The following is a 17,678-nucleotide window of genomic DNA, read 5'->3' on the forward strand; positions in this document are numbered from 1 at the left end:
GACCCCAGACCATCGCTGTTACATGACGCCTCTCCGTGAAGAAAACGAGGAGGAGGAGGAGGAGGAGGGGGAGGGGGAGGGGGGAGAGGAAGCGGAGAAGGAGGGGGAAGAGGAACAACATCACGTACAAGACGACGTCCAATACGCATTCTACGATTTTGAATGCATGCAAGACACGGGGGAACACATTCCAAATTTGTGCGTGGTGCAACTAGGATGTGGACGATGCATCAGTGAAGTGAGCAAGAACTTGTGCGAACACTGTCCATGGAGAGAAGAAGGGTATGGTCCCAGCCGTGAGATCGTGTTTCGAGGGCCTACCACGCGACATGATGTGTGTGTGTGGTTGACCACGTTGTCTGAAATACCCAAGAAGAAGCCCAACCCGGAGGAAGAGGAGGGCAGCATCACACGCAAGGGGACAACAGCCCACCTGGGGAAAAAAAGAAAACGGGATGGCACCCCCTCAAGAAAGTACGCTACCAAACGTCAACGGCATGCATCACCCCAGCAGGAGGCAGAGGAGACGGAAGAGGTAGAGGAGGTGGAAGAGGTCATGGAAGTGGAGAAAACAAAGAAGCCAAAGAACAAGAACACCTCCTGCCATACAGTCCCGAAGGAGGATCGCATTTATGTGATGGCCCACAATGCACGATCCTATGATTTACACTTGATCCTGAAGGGTCTGTCCCCCCTCCTGGTGACACTCCCCACCAAGATTCGACATGGCCAACAAATTTTGCAGATGACCCTGGGACGGCTGTGTTTCGAAGACAGCTTAAATTTCATCCCTTAGCCCCTGAAAGCCTTTCCCAAGAGCTTTGGGCTGAAAGAAATGAAGAAAGGGTACTTTCCACACTTTTTCAATACGAGAGTCAATCAGACCTACAGAGGTCCCTATCCACCAGCCGTCACGTACGATCCCGATGGCATGTCTCCCGCGGAACGCACAGCCTTCCTCCAGTGGCATACCCAAAAAGTGCAAGAAGGAGCCTTGTTCGACTTACAAGAAGAACTTTTAGCTTACTGCCAGAGCGATGTGGACATTTTGAGACGGGGATGCGCCGACTTCCGACAGAACGCCATCCACTCGGTGGGCATGGATCCCTTTGTGGAAGCGATGACAGCTGCTGCGTTCAACATGAAATCCTTCCGAAAACACGACCTGAAACCCAATAACATCGCCATTCTTCCACCTCAAGGCTACCAACCCAAGAGAAACTATTCCCAGGCCTGTATGCACTGGCTCCACTATCTGATGGAAAGGGACCCCCATCTGCACCTCCAGCACGCCAGGAATGGCAGAGAGAGTTCACCTGTGGAGTGGGCCAACATCGGTACAGCGTGGATGGGTACGATCCAGCGACAGGCACCATCTACGAATTCCTGGGCTGTTTCTGGCATGGGTGCAAGACCTGTCACAAGACCCAACATGGAAAACCGCATCCCGTCCTGGGCACGTCGTTGGGAGCCCGTTACACCGACACCCACTACCGCTTGAGTCTCTTGAGTCAACACCCTGAGGTGAAACGGATCGTCACCCTGTGGGAGCATGAGTTTACGAAAATGCAACGGGAGGACTCCGCTCTACGTGCTTTCTTGCAGGGACCCCATTGTAGTCACGTCCCTGGGCCGCTCAACCCTCGCGACGCCTTCTATGGAGGACGCACCAATGCCACGCGATTATGCTATGAAGTCCAAGAAAGTGAAACCATCAAGTACATCGATATTTGTTCCCTTTATCCCTACATTTGTAAGACCAGAGCGTTTCCCACGGGACACCCGACCCTTCTCCATCAACCCCCTGTGGACACGTTGTTTGAACTGAAAGGTCTGATCCAATGCCGTGTCCTACCCCCGAAACGACTCTACCATCCGCTACTGCCTTACAGATCGGGTGGCAAACTGCTCTGTCCTTTGTGCCGTACGTGTGCCGATACCCGGTCAGACTCCCCCTGCGAGCACACGGACGAAGAGAGGTCATGGGTGGGGACGTACGCCACCGTAGAACTCCAGGAAGCCGTGAAGAAGTATGACTACCGGGTGCTTCAGATCTACGACGTTTGGCATTTTGACACCTTTGCACAGCATGACCCCGGCACCCAGCAAGTGGGACTCTTTGACACTTACATCGATCGGCATTTCAAGGAGAAGCTCGAAGCCAGCGGATACCCCGAAGGATGTACGGATCACGACACTTACATCCAGGAGATCTACGACAAAGAAGGCATTCGGTTGGACAAGGACCGCATCGAAAAAAATCCAGGACGTCGCACGATTGCCAAGATGCAACTGAATTCGCACTGGGGCAAGTTTGGGCAACGGGTAGACTACAGTCAGAACGTCTCTATAAATGATCCTGTACAGTACTTTGCCTTGTGGAGGGATGACCGCAATACCATCGAGGATGTGATCGTTGTCAACGAACACATGGTAGAAGTGACCTATACCCAGCAGAACGAATTCCAAACCCCTCATTCTCATTTCAATGTCGCCATCGCTGCTTGGGTCACCGCCCAAGCACGTCTCAAGCTGTACGAGACCCTTGCCCTGGTGGGCCGCAGGGTCTTGTACTTTGACACGGACAGCGTCATTTACATTCATCGACCCCACGACGCGAATCCAGAGCTGGGTCATTCGTTGGGTGAGTTTACGGATGAACTGGACGGAAACACCATCAAGACGTTTGTGTCAGGAGGTCCCAAAAACTATGGCTATGAGTTAATGAACCCCAGACCCGATGGAATGCGCACGACCTTCAAAGTGCGAGGGTTCACTTTGAATTACCGAAACTAACGCCATCTCAACTTTGACACCATGAAAGGACTGATACTTGGACAACGGTCTGGGAAAGAGGAGGAGGAGAAAATCAGTTTGGATTACCCTCATCAGATCATTCGAAAAGGACCTCGGCACGAAAACGCACTCGTGACCCGCCCCACCCGAAAAGACCTGTAGACACGCTCCCCTTTGGGTACAGAGACGACTTTCTATAATTTTCCGAAGCCTGGGTTGTCGACCAATCAGAGGCCGTGCTCGAGCCATGGTGGGCTCTGATTGGTCGAACCGAGGTTGTGCTTTCTCTCTCACGCTACAAGCCTAACCCTATGGAAAAGAAACACAAGGGTCGGTCCAGTTTGGAAAAATGGAGACTCAGACCAGACACCGGAACGGGCCAATCAGAAAGCAGGACCTCCGTGGCTTTTAATACGACCGATGCTCTCCGGTCATCACTTTTCACTGAACGGACCAAGCAACAACATCGCCCCTCTGATTGATGTTCCTCACGTTGTGTTGGTTGTTGGCGTTTTATCTGGAAGAAACACGTGTTTGGAGAGAGTACCATCAAGTGTTGACACACCTCCGTGAAGACTTGGAAAGAAACAACAACAACAACAACAACGAACAGAACATCCGGACAACATCATGTCGAAACGGTTGAATGACAAGACACGAAGCGACATGAGTGGCCAAGGAAGCAGTGGAGATGGGAACGGTGACATGACTGCTGAACTGTGGGGTGAAGTGTACGACTTGCTGTGTTTAAAGATGAAGACCGACGACGCGTACGCCAAGTTACGTGCGAAGGGCGACAACCTGATGTGCGAACAGATACGTTCAAAGATGAAGAAGCTGACTAAACCCGAGAAAGGTACATCGAAGAAGACGATAAAGAAGATCCAGAAGAAAAAGACAAGCAAACCCACAGTCGTTGTGATCCCCACAGCAGCAGCAACACCCACCACCACCACCACCACCACAGCGCCAGTTCCCACCACCACCACCACAGCAGCAACAGCAACAATGGCTGCAGCGACCACAGACATCGAAACGATGGGGACATCCTTTTTGAAACCTGCAACGCCTGCAAAAAGACGATCACGGAAGAAATTATCTCTGAAGATCTCTCCTCAAGAACAGCTGTAAGTACCCTGCTCTTCTTTGTCTCAGTCATTCTTGATGTGATGTTGATGTTGATGTCGATGTTGATGATGACTCTACCTATTCCTATGATAAATGGACTCTGTCCTATGATTGACAGGACCCCTGATGTCAGTTCAGCCCAGTCTGTGCTAGAACAGTGGTGGGAACAAACCCCTCGGGAGCCCACCTATTCACCAAATGCCCCTGTGACGATGGCGACGGGTGACCGTGATGATCATGAAGCGCTCAAGCTGGCCACTCTCCCTTCCATGGATCTGGACACGCTCCCCCTGCTTGAGGCTTCTTGGTCACCAGCATCCCCGGAAGATGTTCATGTCTACTCCTTAGGTACGCCCCTGGTTTGCGACGATGATGATGATGATGTTGATGACAACGTTGACCTGGATCCTTATGGAGAAGCTCAACTCACTCCCCTACAAATGCGGATGTCGTGTTTGCCGACACAACAACATGCTAAGATACATCAGTTGCAACAGCGGGCAAGTGATGTGTCATGTCTGTGGTCTGGAGCTCATAGACTGTACTTGTAGTATGTTGACCTATGACAGCATAATGACACATGATGACATGCCTATCACATCTGCTGAGGATCACATCTTATGGTGATCCTCCTCTTCACTTGAAGAACTTGTCAACACGTAAACTGCAACCGTGATCAAGTGATGTGTCATGTCTGTTTCAGGGAGGCCATAGACTGTACGTGTTGAACGGATGGACCTCTCACATGTTTGAGGGAGGATCACCTCTTATGGGCTTGAAGATGGAAGAGGAAAACGTTGTCGCGTTATTGTTGTTGTTGTGGTTGTTGTAGGGACATGCAAAGCACTCCCTCCTCCATTGACTTTTCGTATTTCCATTGTATCTGGTTGTGATTGTTTTTTTCATGATTAAACAGTGATTGATTGAACTGACTCTTTGTGTCTTGATTGATCTCAACTCCAATAGAGTGCCGAACCGAGGGTAGAGGTTGAGTTGAGATGTCGTTTACGTTGTCTGTCCGTCTGTCTGTCTGTCTGTCTGTCTGTCTGTGCATCTGTCATGTCAGTGCACACCCAAGTGTAAAATTAAAATAAAAATAGATCAAAGAGAAAGGCCATGCTTGAAAGATCAGCTGCCTGGTGTCAGTCATTCCAGTACGCATCGATCCCCACAACCCTTCCCGTGTACCATGTCATGTCATGGATCATGCCGTGTGTCCGTCAACCCAAACACAGGATGACGTCACGTGATGAGGTGGAGGAGGTGGAGGAAGTGGAAGCTAAGGTCATGACCTTCCGTTGAAGGGAGTAGGGTGGAGAGTTTCATAAAAGCAGGCGAACCCTCAGACCTTCTTTCAGTGAAGTCACCGTCATCATGGAGCAAAGACGTTCTATGAATGTCATGTCATCCTCCCGAGATGTCGTCACCGATTCCGAGTGGGTGTCTGAAAAGGCGAGAGAACAAGAAGCGAGAAAACGTCCCCTCTTTAGGGACGACACGTGGCGACTCAGTGACATTCTGGAGGGACCTTTTCCTTCTTACGCCCTGTGTCATCCTTCTCATCCTCACTATGAATCATTTCAAGAACGTCTGAGGTCTTTTAAAACGTGGCCTAAACAGATGACCCAGACCCCGTATGACATGGCCATGGCTGGCTATTTCTATCCAGGACAAGGTGACTGTGTGACCTGTTATTGCTGCGGTGTGGCACTCCGCCAATGGGAAGCCACAGACCAACCCTGGAAAGAACATCTGAAGCACGCCAAAGTCCCCTGCGAATACTTGTGTGTGTTTTGTCCTGATGGAGAAGTGAACGAAAAATACAGACGTTTGGTGTCCCAAGAAGCACGGAAGAGAAGAGTCGAGTGTCTTGTTCACCCCAAGTGACAAAGTTTCTTTTTTCAAAGTGTACAGACGTTCATACCCCCGTATTCACAAAATTCACAGGGACGCCCCCTCATCCTGTGACGTTTTGTTTTGTGGTGTTGGTTCATGTGAGCGAGGGGATTAAAATTTTTTAAAAACCCATAGTCATGTTCTGTGGTCTGTAGGATGAAGAAAAACAAAACAGGATCGAAATGCACACCCCGATAAAAAAAACCGGATCGAAATTGGACCAATCCGAAGCCTGGGTTGTCGACCAATCAGAGACCGTGCTCGGGTCATGCGGGACTCTGAATGGTCGAACCGGGGTTGTGCTTTCTCTCCCATGGTAAAATCCATTTCCTATGGAAAAGAAACACAGGGGTCGGTCCGTTTTGGAAAACCGAGTTGCAGACCAGGCACCGAAACGAACCATTCGGGGGCGCGGCCTGGGGAAACCAATCAGGAAGCAGGGTGTCAGTGGCTCTCCTATAAAAACAAAACAAGAGCGAAGCCACTCACACACACACACACACTGCATTCTATGAAACCCATCATGTCAGCTCGATACAGTTGTATGAAGTGCCAGACCGACAGTCACAGTTACCTGTACTGCCCTGAAGTGACATGCCTCGAGTGTCACCATCAAGGTCACCATCACTATGTCTGTCCGAAGATGAACAGTCAAGAGAAGCAGGAGAATCTGAACCTGGGTCCCTGTTACAACTGTGAAGCCATGGGTCATTTAGCTGCAGATTGCCCAGAACCCAGTCGAAAGAAGACTCCCCATCGCCTGGACCGCTGTTACAACTGTCAAGCCCTGGGTCATTTCGCTGCAGAACCCAGTCGAAAGAAAACGCCAGCAACACCGTCCACGTCGACACCCGTGGCATCCGTGGCACCCGTGACACCCGTGACACAAGTGGTTCATCTCATCGAAGACATGCACGTCGATGTCCTCGACCTAAAAGAATGCCTCACACAACTCCGTGTGGGCATCACACCTCTTGTAGAGAGAAAACGGGTCAGAAGCCTCCCAAGAAAGCACGCTTCAAAGCGCCGACGACACCTTCAGTCCGAGGATGAGATGGAAGTAGAGGATGAAGAAGATAGATCATCTGAACAAAGTGACTAACGCATGGGCCATGCTACCCCACTGTTTTTTACCAGTGTCCCATCGTTTGCAGTTTTTCCAGTGTTCCAGTGTTCCAGTGTTCGTACCGTTTCCTGTCGTTTCCAGTTTCCAGTTTCCAGTTTGTTTTCCAACGGCCCTTTTCAGGGCCACCCATCTCTCCCGAAAGACAACTTTCCTCCTTTGCTTTGACGACCCTCCAACCCACACCATGAACCCGTCTTCTCCTCCTTTCCTCCCTCCCTCCCTCCCTCCCTTCACCACCACCACCACCCTCCCTCCCTCCCTTCACCACCGCCACCCCGTCTATGTTTAGAACAACAACAACAACAACAAACGATGTTTGACGCGCTTCTTTCCATGTCGATCCCGTTCACCTTTTACGGGCGCTTCTCCGGGTTTCCCCCCTCCCCTCCTTCTCCCCGGAAACGGAGGCAACGCCCTCTTGGAGGCGTGCGCCACCGGACACGGAAGTGACGCCCTCTTGGAGGCGCACGCCACCGGAAACGGTAGGACCGCCATCTTGGAGGCACGCGCAGGTACCCATCATGCACTGCGCAGGTCACGTGACCGGAAACGGATGTGCCGTCATCTTGGTTCTATAATCCTGAGTGGTTCCAGAATCCTGAGGTGGTTCCAGAATCCTGAGGTGGTTCTGCACAGATGTACTTTACTACTATTCATGTTAAACTGTGGCATAGTATCTCAGTGTGCTAGCACTATAAATCGGCATCAGTCAGGACTAGTACAAGCAGCCACACACACGCTATATAATTGTAATAATCTTGGACGCGACGTTGAACCCAATTTCACCTCAACTGTATATTTTTACACATGTTGGCATTGTGGTTGTCCCTATTTCTGTACGTCTCGTATATGATTAGATTCACTTCTTTATTGTTATTGGCTTTATATCAAGTTCCTCAAATGCATTGAGCGTAACACTAGTTTAGTATGTTCAGTCGAAAGTTATAATGGTTGAAACATTTGTCATTTCCCGATGATTCACCACTATTTGCCAATTCCAGTTACTCAGTTGTACAGTGCTGTAGCTTTTCGTCCATAGTAGAAGTGCTAGAGTTTGTCAAAATGTAATAGTATACTTGCCCCGGGATATGCATTTAATAACCCAGATCGGCAAAGTGCTAGGTGCACGTGCGAAAGGCTAGTGGAACACATTTCACGTGCTTCATGCAGGGTCGACTAACACAGTGTTCCTACATAGAGTTCCTGATATCTTTCAAAATATCTTAGGCAATGCAATGTTTTTAAGCATTTTAGGTGCCATAAATATTGGACATGGTTTAAGTACACAGTGTTTAAGGTTGCGCGCCCCGTGATTTAATTGACCATTTCAACGATTAGACACTGGGTCCTCATGGTCTAACCTATGCTTAGGGTCTAACCCTACAACAAACAGTTTTGGGGAGCGGGAAGCAATCTCGAATGTGATGCACATAACTTGCAAATTATATATCTAAATTGAAATATAGATGTAATCAGCAATGGCAGGATCCAAGTATGGCGCATACAAATGTACGCAGAGATATTCGGCCAAATTCAAATCTTCAAGACTGACCCAAACACTACATACGTTTTGCACAAAGCAGCTGCTTGGGTAAATTATTTAGCATCTTTATAAATGAAAGAATATTGAAACACATGGAACACATGGAAAAAAACCTCTATTATAAGACCACTGTCAGTCTGGATTAAGAAGGGGATACCGAACATCAGATAATGTATTTTTTCTTTAAACATTAACATATTCTACAAAAAGTAAAAAAAAAGAATATAAGTTGCTTTGTGGGCTTTCTAAAGGCCTTTTATTTAGTTGAGAGAAAAAGATATGATGAAACAAAGTCTGAGTAAATGTATTGAAAATAATATCATCATTATATCTTTTACGAAGTGAAACCGACAAGGGCATTTCACATCTCCAACATCGGGGTGAGACAAGGATGCATTTTGTCTCCCTCATTATGTAATAAACTCCTCAATGAGCTTCCACTTTATATCAAATCTGAACGTTATAATATTACACTTAATGGTTTGAAAATTTGTCGGGGTGGTCGGGTAGCCTGGTGGTTAAAGCGTTCGCTCGTCACGCCGAAGACCCGGGTTCGATTCCCGACATGGGGACAATGTGTGAAGCCCATTTCTGGTGACCGCCGCCGTGATATCGCTGGAATATTGCTAAAAGCGGCATAAAACCATACTCACTCACTCACCTAACATTTGTCATTTGTTGTTTCCCGATGACTTACTACTATTTGCCGATTTTTTAAAAAAAACTACAAGTGTTACTTGGTTGTTTAAGTGTATTTTCAGCAATAAAAAGCCTAATGATAAATGGTGACAAAACAAATTTGGTGATACACAAATACTGGTTACGGATAAATATACTTACTTAGGAACTACATTTGAAACAAATGGTAAACTTAAAAATAGTGCTGAACCTCTATTGAAAAAGGCCCTAATGCCTACCACAAGCTTCAGTCTCAATTCTTAACCAAGATATACCTACAGTTCTTTTGATTTTGCAAATCTTTTCATGTTCTCAACTAAAGCCCTCAAGTCATTTGGTGCACGTCGCGAGGTAAGACCATTACACCCATACACGTGCAATAACAGCAGTCGTAGTGAATAGAATAGACTGGCAATTAGTCTATGGAATTTTATATTACACAATACCTTTCTCCAGTCTAAATTCGAGATTGTTTTTTTTTCATAAAATAAATATATTCCACAGTCATGGTGCAGGACTATGAATAGGTAACGCAGCTCATAAACTGACATGCATGGCTGGCTCCCTGTTGCGTCGGTATGTCGCTGATAGTTCTCATGGTTCTCTTTCAATGTTTAGTAGTGCATCCCGCACCTGCCTTTTGAAATCCGTTTGTAAACATGACACGACCTTCGGGACGTGAGAAGAAATATCGAATGTGATGCACATAACTGTAGCAGTTTAGGGTGGTGCAAATATCACAGTTAAGACCAACGCCTGCTGGGGATGAGTTGCGACCAAAAAGCCACAAGTTTATTTTCCATACCAATATTCACCCTGTAACATAATTGAACAAATAATAAATAAATAGTTATACACATTAAAACATTGCACATATCACCGTTATTGATATAATAATTAAAATGCATTCACCACATTATTATATGATGTTTCCCATATTACTTCAACTATATCAATACACTTTAATATACAAGATGTATATAATACATACATAAAATATAAACAATGAATAACTAAATTACTATGCCTACCGAATGTATGGCACTCAGGTGATAGTAGGCCAAATCACTCGTCACTCAGATCCATCTATAAATAACATACACATGTCATTATAACTTTAATATAAATATCATAAAATAATATACATAGTAATCTACTGCCATATTAATTCAATCTAAACCTACTACCAACATTATCTCAAATAGAATGTCATAGATAAACCTACATAAATATACACATTACCTGTGCTGTAATATGCTCATGATTATACACAACACACATTTCTCATGGCAAACAATATGGCGGACACAAATACTTATATCTGTCGCCTTTATCATAAAGACATATTATAGTACATTACATCAGAGAATCATAACCATGAATGGAGTGTTTATTATCGTTACTGTACTTATGACATAAATTACATTCATACACTCAAATCACACAAGTATACCTACACTAAAATAATGTTTAAATTATACATGCTGTACTAAAACAAATATTACATCCTACATAATGTTTATAATCTAGTATTAAAACTAACCTGTGGAGATGTATAGTGGAGATGAAGCTGTGAAAGTCCTTGTCACAATACGTGTCAAAATATGAGTCTCATGTCGTGACTGTCCAGAGAGAGCTGTATATAGTAGACTGACTTAGTGCTTGTGTTAGTATAGAAGCTTGCCCCCTAAAAGCAAGACAAAAGAATACTCTCGCCCCTCACAATAAACAAAAGAACTTACCAGCCCAAGTTCAGCTTGGAGCAATCAGGCTGGAAACTTGTACCGTACATGATCTAATAAAATACACCAATCACACTGTCTAAAACCAATACCATATATATACAGATAAATTATTGAAATGAAACTGCCACATAACTTCAGCAAATTATATATCTGAATAAAATATAGATGTAAGCAGCAATGGCAGGTTCCAAGTGTTGTGCAAACGTAAGCAAAACTGTTCGGCCATATTCAAATCCTTAAATGGTTTGCTCGTACCAACGCCGTCATTTGCAAGGCACTGTTTGCAGTATATAGCTTCTATGAAATTTGCGTGTGCCTGAATGTCCCAGGTGTTCTAAATTCATTTTCGACCGCGGTCCCTAATCGAATTCCCAAATGGTTTGCTTGTATGAACGCTGTCATCCCTGGGTTGTTCTTAACCAATTTCAGACCTCGACCTCGCGACGCGATTCGCCAATATTAAAAGTAATTCAGATTTCCTATCACCAGCATGCAAAGAGACAATAACGTCTAAATTAAACTCTTTATTCAAGGGAACTCGCCAGATGCTAATGCATAAGTATCAATATATCAACTACTGAAGTTGGATGACATAAAAACTCCCACCCTATTGCATCAGAGACTGTGCTCTACATGTTCACCCCACGGGCTGTGTGGTTCAAGCAATGGGGAAAACCTTGTTTGTTTGTAGTAGTAACCTGGAACATTCTGTGGCTAGTTGATACTGAGAGGAATTTCCGCAGGGTGGGAGGGGTAAGACAAATTACTGGGTAATACTTTTTTTGCTTCTGTGACATCCTAAAAGATAGGCAATTTTATTGCCTTTGGCTTTTGACTATATTCAAAGTTTTCGAAGGTTTGAACATGTGCATTGCGTGACAGACAAGAAATCAACGTAAGTTATTAAATTATTAATCTAATTTTTTCATAGATACACTAAATATACAGAAAATAAGAAGTTTCATTTCGCATTGTTGGAATGTGTTCAATAATAGTTTTTGTTTGATTGTTTGTTGTTAAACGCCCCATACAGCATTATTCCAGCTATATGACGGTGGTTTGTAATGACAAGACAATCCAGGTATTGACATCAAGAACATCGACCTACGTAATTGTGATACGATGACATGCCTCAACAAAGTCATTGAGTCTGATCACCCGTTCCTGTTAGTCGCCTCTTACAAGCATGGGTTGCTGAAGGCCTATTTTAACCAGGATCTTCACGGGTACATTTTGAATAATGAACAATGAAATTCTGTGTATGTTAAGACTACGTGTGTATAAGTAGATGGATAGTATATCGATACACGCCAATTAAATGAACAGCATATGGTTCAATGATGAGCTTGTTTTCGTATTTGTGTTGGCTGGGAGAGAGAAGTAGTAACAGTAGTGACTGGTATCTGATTGGTGCAAACAGGTGTCAAGTGGCTGTCTGAGAAGGCTCAAATTGCAGAACTCTTAAGATGACGACCGTGTTACAGAAGAATATTATTTTCCCTTCCCCTCAGTCCTTACCTTAATGATATAGCCCAAAATGAAACAAGCCTAGATGTTCAACAGGTTCAGGCTGATTTTTCCATCCCACAGGCGCTCCTTTTATCAAAATAATATATACTGAGAATCTAAGCCTTCGTCTCACCGTGAAGTATAACTATCCAAACGATCCCATGCAAGTCTAAATGTCTTCAGATTTCGTCAGACAGACTCTCCATGTTTCAATCGATATACACAGACAGCTACGTTTTGTAATAAATTCCGATGTATATGTGTTATTCACATACACACAATTAATAAACGTTGTAATACAATGCAAATATATGTCTATATGTATACATCAGTTTAATACACGTACTTGATATTCAAATCAACTCTATTCCACGTGTCACTACCACAGCAAAAAAAATGCAGTTTCTGGTATTCGGATACCTTCCGGATACCTCCGGACACTTACCCAAAACGCATACGGGTATCCAGAGGTGTTTGCAAGAACTTTCAAAAACAGAAACAGATGCTTCAATGCCATTTTCTAAATAAACAAATTAGTCAAATCTCAGAAGAATTTCAAGGTAGAAGAATATCTAAAGTCAATTATGTTTGTGCAGTAAACCACAAAAGTCATTCAGATTTGTATAGTCAGCGTCAGTGTACACCACATAAACATAGTCACACTTTTTTGTATTAATTCCTTTAGACTTGATTAGTGTCGTAATAAAACAACCTACAGAATCACACTGATGTGGCATTATTCATTCAGAATCATCACTTTCTGAGGTGAACCTGTTAGTTGTTCTGGGGAGGATTATTCATCATCTGGAGAGTCCTTTGTATGACTTGTCTGATCTGGTGTCATTGTGAAATCCAGGTACCTGAAACAATTTATAACATCTTTCAAAGCTTGTTATTAAAAATATAAGAAACACACATATATTGACAAAGGGTAAAAAGTTGGTTTCTCAATCAGTAAGGTAATGACAATTTATCAAGCAACTGATATTTAACCATGTCAACCAATGTAAAAAAGCCATAGCAAACAGTAAATTTTACAGAAATTACAAAATTGTAACTGATCTTCCGAAAACAGTTCCTGTAGCGCCATAAGGCTCATCTGAAGTTTTCTCAAATGTTTGCATGACATCAAATTATAAGGAAGGGTAAACAAGGCAATGCAAAATTGCATAAAATAGGTTCTTATACATAACAGACAGACAGACCTATTCATAATTATCAAAACTTTCAATCACACTAGTCATGTAAGCGATATCAAAATACTATATAATGAGTGAGCAAGTTAGCATAGTTTCACACAGTTTTTAGCAATTTTCCAGCAATATATCAGCGGGGACACCAGAAATGGGCTTTTCACACAGAACCCATGTGGGGAATAGAAACTGAGGCTTCGGAGAACGCATTACCCACTAGGCTACCCAATACAAATATCATCCCAAATTCAAAAGTAAGTAACATTAGGATTTCATACAACAGATATTTTTGCCAAATATCAAGTCACTAAACAACTGATTGAATTACTGATTAGAGGAGCAAATTCATTTTAATGTTGCAGCTGAATCAGGCTTAATTTGAATCGTTCCTTGCTTTAGTTGCAATGGGAGCCACATTGGAAATAATTATCTCAATTATTATTGATATTTAGTATCTACCATTAATTGGTAGGCCAAAATAGACACTGATACAAAAACTCAACTGAAAAGAACCACCTGAACCATCAACTAATAACTATGTATATTACATTTAAGGGACCTTAATTCGGCTGCTGGCAATATTCATGAGTAAAATTATTATCATATTTTTATCATTTATCCTATCTTTGGCACTCGTGAAGAGCAACCTCCTCGTGGTGAGTGCTGGGTAATGCTAATAGCTCTTCCCCAGTGTGGAACCGGGGCAGAATATTTCCACTGCACCCCATTGCTGGTCGTATGAGGCGACTAAAATGGGCAACCTGTTTGCCGTGGGTTGCGTCCTTGTGTCGGCGGAAGACGGGAGTCTGGTAGTTGAGGGCACTGGTTCCTGGAACTGTGTTCCTTTGCCCAACACACTACTTCGACCCTTACTTCACCTAGACGGGTGGTAAGATGGGCCCGGTCTTATCAATCGGCTGGTCATGCCAGGCCCTGTGCGTAATATTGTGTATGCACACCTGTGTTGTATTTTCATGTATATTTTGGTCTTGGCCATGCATAACTTGTATGAGTTCTCAATTTTTGATTGAATCACTTGCCTAGAGTCTCACGCCAGAAGGCGGTGGCTCATGGGCCAATCTGGTGATGTTGACTTCTGTATTCTGTATATCTCCAGTTTCTTGTCATGGACTGAACCTGCCTGGCACTACATCTGGTAGATAAATATAGCTATTCAAGTCATATTTTCTGGAGTATAACATCCCTGTATCCCTGGTGTTTGCATGCTGGACATCCGATGCGCTACAACGCTGTCCTTGTTGAGACTCCATTGTGGGTGGGGAGCAGGTATGCTGAAACACTTTTCTTTCACCATGTCTACCAAACGACCTGGTTCAATTCGTAACGACAAAAAAAGACGTCTTGAAGATGATGATTCTGGGACCATTCCCAACAACTCCGATTCATGTGCCCGATTCCTGGTGATCGATGCTGCTGACAAACTACCTTTAAAATTGAATCCGTTTGCTATTTCAAAAGCTATTAACGGACACTGTGGAGAAGTGAAAAATGTCACTCGTCTCCGTAGTGGTTCTATTTTTGTGGAGTGTCTGAAGAAACAGCAATCTTTAAATCTCTTGTCAATCAGTCAGTTTGCCAATGTTGAGGTTGCTGTTTCAGCACACAAGACTCTCAATTCAAGGCATTGTTCGTGACAGAGCTAGATGCCTTTCTGACATGTCCGAACAAGAAATTATTTCAGAATTGAAGAATCAAGCAGTAACAGCTGTGAAACGTTTTACCAAAAAGGTCAATGGTGTTATCACTCCCCTGAACACCTATCTCTTCACATTTGATCGACCAAATATTCCTCGTTCAATTACAGCTGGTTATGTTGATATTGGAGTGGAGGTGTATGTCCCCAATCCACTCCGGTGTTATACTTGCCAAAAGTTTGGCCATGGTTCCAAATCTTGTGATTGACCAAAGGTTTGCTAGCGTTGTGCTGGTCACCATGACAGCACTGACTGTAGGGCAGATGCCAAGTGTGCCAACTGTAATGGCCAACATGAGGCCTGGTCAAAGTCCTGTCCACTATGGAAAACGGAATCCCAGATATTAAAACTGAAAAATCAAAACAATATTTCGTATCTGGAAGCCAAAACGCAAGTAGCTAATCAGTTGCCATCAACATTAACGTATTCTGCTGCAGTGTCTTGTTCTGTTGCCACTTCATCCATAGAATGACACAACATCTGTCATTCAGCCAAACAAATCAGATTGTCAGCCCACTACATCACCTTAAGAATCACAGACTGATCCACAATCTTTACCTATTATTGAAAAACCATGACATTTTCACATGTCAAAGACAGGAAGACAAAAAGCTAAACAGACAACATCTTAGGACACCCTCTCCTTCAGAGGTGCCTGTCCATAACTCCTTTGGACCCTTGGATATGGAGGTAACTCTGTCTTCACAGGCCAGTGCTAGGAGTTCTTCACGCTCGCGTGTGAGATTAACTATTGAGCCGCCATGACTCACACGCCTCATTTGATTCAGTGGAAGTGCAGAGGACTCAGGACAATTTTTAATGAGATACAATTGCTAATTCAGGACTTTACACCATCAGCACTGTGTCTCCAAGAGACTTATCTGAAGCACAGCTATGTATTTGATTTACGGAAATACAATTGCTATCATTCATTTCCACCTCCAGGTGAGAAAGCTACTGGAGGTTCTACTATATTGATCAGGCAAGGCATCATCCATAGTACTGTTCCCCTCAATAGAAATCTTCAAGCTGTAGCTCTCCGACTTACCTTGCACATTGCACTTACTTTGTGCTCCTTGTATATTCCTCCTTCGACTACTCTTCAGCAGGCTGATCTTCAGAATCTTTATGATCAGTTACCACAGCCCTGTATCATCATGGGCGATCTAAATGGGCATAACCCTCTATGGGGAAGTCCAAATACAAACAATAAGGAAAAGTGCTCGAAGACTTTATTTCGGACAATAATCTCTGCATATTTAATGACGATTCAAACTCTTATTTACATTCTGCTACAGGAACATATTCAGCACTGGATCTCTCAATCACAGATTCAGATCTTTATAACGAATTTGAATGGTCAGTTCATGATGACCTTTGTGGGAATGACCATTTCCCTACCATCCTAAAAACTGTTAACCCTACTGATCATCCACCAACAACACAGTGGAATTTTACAAAGGCTGATTGGTTATTATATGAGTTATTATCCACTGAAAAATTAACACCTGACATTTTTCAACATGTTCAAGATCCGATACAGTTGTTTTTGGACTTGCTGAATGAAATTGCTGATGAAGCAATTCCAAAGTCCTCTGCAATTCCTCATATTCGTAAACCATGGTTTAACAACATATGCAAGCAGGCACGAAAATATAGGAAGAAAGCGGAAAAGTATTTCTGCCGCCATCCTACAGGGCATAATCTAGATAAGGTCAAAATTACAAATGCCAAGGCACGACGTGCTTTTAAACACAATAAGTGTCAGTCTTGGAGGAACTATGTCTCCAAAATAAATTCCCGCACACTCATATCCAAGGTGTGGAATATGGTGCAAAAAATAAAAGTCAAAGGTTCAAGATCATCTGTTCACCATCTTAAGGAAGGTGACACGTTATTAAAGGATAAAACAGATATTGCAAATAAACTTGGAGAAACGTTAGCAAAACATTCTTCAACATCTAATTTAAGAAACAACAGGAACAGATAAAAGTTAATTTCACTTCTGATAATGGTGAAGACTATAATGAAGTCTTCTCATTACATGAGCTACATAAGGCCCTTGGGCAAGCTCATGACACAGCAACGGGAGCTGATAACATTCACTACCAGCTTTTAAAACATTTACCTGAATCATGTCTGGAGACACTTTTAGACATATTTGATCAAATATGGACATCAGGGAATTTTCCTCCTTCATGGCATAATGCCATTGTAGTCCAAATACCAAAGCCTGGCCGGGATCATACAGATCCCTCTAACTATCGACCTATATCATTAACAAGTTACGTATGTAAAACCATGGAACGAATGGTTAATAATAGATTAATTTGGTATCTGGAAACCAAT

General features: G+C 43.6%; 1 pseudogene; it reads left to right on the forward strand.

Moving 5' to 3' along the window:
- Positions 1–3,819: 3,819 nt before the first annotated feature.
- LOC139472828 (uncharacterized) lies at positions 3,820–4,551 on the forward strand (annotated as a pseudogene).
- The last annotated feature ends 13,127 nt before the right edge of the window (positions 4,552–17,678 follow it).

The sequence above is a fragment of the Haliotis cracherodii genome, unplaced genomic scaffold, assembly GCF_022045235.1.
Source record: "Haliotis cracherodii isolate W230 unplaced genomic scaffold, xgHalCrac1.p SCAF_25, whole genome shotgun sequence".
NCBI lineage: Eukaryota > Metazoa > Mollusca > Gastropoda > Lepetellida > Haliotidae > Haliotis > Haliotis cracherodii.